The following is a 4,602-nucleotide window of genomic DNA, read 5'->3' as shown; positions in this document are numbered from 1 at the left end:
TTAATTGTTTTAGTATCCTTAATATTCATATTGTAAATGCCTTGGCTGATTACAGGCTAACAGCCTGGACAAGGCGAGGAGACATATAAATACCATCATGCAGTTTGGTGTTGCTTCTGCCATCCCCTTCTGAATGATGGAGCAGTGTGACACAAATGTCAGTTGTGCAATTACAAGCATGTCTATTTGGATCATGAAATCAATCCATATTTGATTACCAGCCATTTGGATGAACGGGTATTTAGGCAAGAGCACAATGGTGAAGGGGATCTTGGCACTAACGTGGGCACGGCAAACTGCAATTTGGCTGATGAAGCGGCACCATGCTGTTATTAAATAACATCATGCTGGGTTTGTTTGTTTTTCACTTGTATGATCGATGAGGAGCACTAACGTTTACACTTGGTGTTTCTCAGGAGCTTGCTTTGATGATGAGGAACATCCACACAGGCAGCTTGCATGGGCACACGAGACAGCAAACAATGCAGGCGGGACGGCTGGGAAGAAGCACACTCACGAGGTATGTTAAGACCGTGTAACTTTAGTTATAATGCTCTACAGAAGTCTAAGTTGGAGGTAGTGGAAGTGGCATTGAACTAGCGGCTAATAATTTGCTGGTTAAAACGGCAATCTGTCCTTAGGCAAAGCTCGTTAAAGCAGCGGCCAGACGCATTCATCAATATGAACATACTATGTGTTGTAAAATCTTTGTTCTCATATGTAAATTAATATTATGTATAAAAAATTCTGTTAGGTTGTGTGTTTAGATTCTGTTGGCGATTATTAGAATTTGAAGTACGTGGATGAAGCATTTATAGAACTGTGGTTCGAACAGAGGACGTGAGCAAAGCACTTGTTCCGGAAGTGTTTGGACATCATCAGTTGTGAGTAGTGTGTAAACCACTTTTCATTCATTAACATGGGGTTTGGCGGCTGGATTAACGAGCTTGGATCTTTGTATGCGAGGACGCAACCCGTCCTTGACTCAAGTCCATTACATCCAGCGGTCAACCCCACAGACGCATTCACAAATTTTTACATGGTGCTCATTCAAAACAGCGAACTTTCTGAAATATAAATTAATATTATAATATATTAGCATATTGTGCATATATAGGCATAGGTTAGGTGTTTAATTAGGTTCTGTTGGCGATTATTTGTAGTACGTGGGTGAAGCATTTATGTTGTGGTTCAAACAAAATTCGTCAGTGAAACACTTGTTCCGGAACTGTTTGAACATCATCAGTTGCGAGTCGTGTGTAAACTGTTTTTCATTCATAAACGGGGTTTGGCTGGTGCATGGAATCACTTTTCAACCCTCCTCGACTCAAGTCCATTACATTCAGCGGTCAACCCCACAGACGCATTCATAAATTTTAACATGCTGTTTATTCAAAACGGGAATTTTCTCAATATATTATAATATTAATTTATACTTATCATATTGTGTATATATAGGCATAGGATAGGTTAGGTTAGGTGTTTAGGTTCTGTTGGCGATTATTTGTATTTGTAGTACGTGGGTGAAGCATTTATAGCGCTGTGATTCGAACAAAATTCGTCAGTGAAGCACTTGTTCTGGATATGTTCGAACGTCAGCAGTTGAGTCGTGTGTAAACCGCTTTTCATTCATAAACAGGGGGTTTAGGCAGGTGCATGGAATCACTTTTAGATCTTTGTTTGGAGGACGGGCTAAGTTGCGACGTGACCCAATGTTCATGGCTTGTGAACCTCGCCAACTACATTATTTTTACCGTGGTATCATAGTGACACCTTGCATGGGCACTATGCATGAAGGGTAAGTGCTGAAACGCTACATGAACTGTACACTTTTTGACTGGTTAGTGTTAGATTAGTTGCTCTTAGTTTGTATTATAGTGTACTGCTGTCTCAATAATACTTGGTTTGTGTCTAGTATGTGTACACATGGGTTGCGTCTATTACATCAAAACCTGTAAAGGGGGCCTTTAAATACTTTGTTTACAAGCAAATGCAATAACACAACATGCAACAACAATAATCCGTAATAAAAGAGCACCAACAACAAAGGCAATTCTCATGTTTTCAAACTTAGATAATTAAGTTAATGTTCCACACGTTGATTATACTCGAGTGATGCTTGGAGGCAAGTTTAATTACTCTGAAGAAAGCATTTACGTTAATGTGCTGAAGCTGAAAATTATTCCCAGGAACACAACCTTTTTAATGAATGTGAATTTTAAATGAGACCGAGTAATTCACTCATCTTTTTTAATGGTAGATCCCTTTATTACTAAAATTTTAATATTCATATATTTACCTTTTCTTTTTTTTTCGTTGAATACAGAGTAATACACTGCAGGATTGCAGCCTCATCATATCTCTGCCTCTTAAGATAAATTGTACAAATGAAGAACAAGAACATAACATGAACGGCATAGATCGTCTATTTATACCCAACCGTAATTGACAGTGCTATAAATGTTTCTATATGTAAAATATATTTTTAAGCGTACAGTATCATGCTTACACATTTCTTGCCTGCTTCCGTAATGTATCATTTATCGACTGGATGAGCAATGGGTTTATCGCATGTATTCGCATGTGGGTCAAACCGAAGTGACTCGTGCCAATTCCCGGAAGCTAAAGCCTCTAGTTTACGTTTGATATAGGTCACTAGACCATTAGATTCCCTAATTGTCGATATACTGATGCGTGCACACACACACACACACACTCAAACGCATGCTGTTTGTTGAAAATAGGTCACCCCTCAAGAAAAGGGAAACATGTTTTGGGGGTTTCACAGTGCTTCTGGAAGGAGTTTCCTCTTCCTATGTGGTGCACGTAGTTCATTATGGCCCGAGTCCGCTAGGCTGACACTATACTGCTGCTTGATTGTTGTGCTCGCACAAGTAGGTCAAACTTTTTTTGTTTTACTCTCGGTGCACGTGTAGCAAATCCTTTAAACCTTAATTTTACATTAGTAACTTATTCTCATATTTTTTGAGGATTTTTTGTCTTTGGGGTAAATCGACCGCTGAAATATTCCAAAACGGCGTGCCGTTGGAAACGCCCAATTTTTTGTTTATTTTTTATTATGATTTTATCACGCCAAATCACCCATACCTGTGTATAGATATTGTGTCCACAAAATTACTGGTCATATTTTGTGGTCGAAAACACAAATACACGTTTCTATTTTGTATGTTTTTAATGTAATTATTTACAACCTATTTTCGTATCATATCTGCTGTTGAAATTATGAATGGAATTCGCGTCTTCAATTTGTTCGTTTAGTTCATTTCATTTCCCTACTGCTCTTGCGCTAACCAAAAGTAAATTCTAATATCTCTGTTACTCGTATATGGGCGGAAACGTCGCTGAATTTCCCTTTCTGTTCATATGTGTATAGTTTGTGTTATTAATGTTCAGCTGCGTTATTGCGGTTTATTCTCAGCATTTTATATTTATATTGTTACCTGTAACAGTCATATGCTTACATAAACATGCAATTTTTAAAATACAATAACGTCTATCTTTATCTAGAAACATTGTCCATTATATAATTTTAGATATTAAAAGCTAACAAACATAAAAGATACTGATTATGTTAGATAATGTGAATTATAATAATAAAATTATAATTATGAAAATTAGCAAGACTTAGTATTAAGCACAAGTTATAGAGTACATTAGGATAAGATGATATGACCCTGATAGATAATGTATCTGAACATAAAACTGTCATAACAATATTATCTAACACTGTTCAATGTGAGGTGGAAGCCCTGTCTGGATTTGTTCTTGTTTTATTAAAATTTTATTTTTTGCTTAATGTTAAAATTCAAGACACGAGTCCTATTTTCTACATCATTCCCATAAAATAATTAATGCTCTACGCCCAAATTCGTCGTTTCTCTTATAAATATACTGCCAAGAGAGAGAGAGAGAGAGAACGATGGAAGGTTTATTCCTTAATACTACGAATTCTGCCCTTTGTTGCCTCCAATTCTTCCCTCACTAGATACACCAGACCTGGCCAGAAAGATTGAATAATAGGACGACAAATTCCATCCATCAAAGCCTGCGTCACTCCTCATGTAGTGAGCTACCCGATGGAATCCGTCTGAGGCTACTCCAGACGAGGTTGTTGTTGTTGTTATAGATTCAGCTACTCGGAATAAGTAGCAAGTATCCAAGTAGCTACTTTCCTACAAGTTCCAAGTAGTACGGACTATGGTGAACCCGTAACTTACCTGGCACATAAGCTGGGGCGAACAGGAAGAATTCCCAGGCGAGGTGTTTGTCCCTTCTTACCCAGTGTCCGGGGTGCCTAGTGTCTGTGGACATATTTTAGAGAGGTACGAGATACGTTCGACTCCAGACGCGGTCAGTTGACATCACTGGGACCCGGGGAGGATTTACTCAATCCTTAACTGTAGCCTCTGTTTACCTCAACAGTAAAATGGTGTTAAACAATTTGGCTGGTCGTATTCTGGGGAACATGAGAATTGCCCAAAACGCTACGCGTGCTAGTGGCCGTACAGGAATTTAAGAACTCTTGTAAATATATATAAATTAAAAAAATATATATTCTCTCTCTCTCTCACTCTCACTCTC

The sequence above is a fragment of the Procambarus clarkii genome, chromosome 31 (assembly GCF_040958095.1).
Source record: "Procambarus clarkii isolate CNS0578487 chromosome 31, FALCON_Pclarkii_2.0, whole genome shotgun sequence".
Classification (NCBI taxonomy): Eukaryota; Metazoa; Arthropoda; class Malacostraca; order Decapoda; family Cambaridae; genus Procambarus; species Procambarus clarkii.
Note: the sequence above shows the minus strand (reverse complement) of the source record.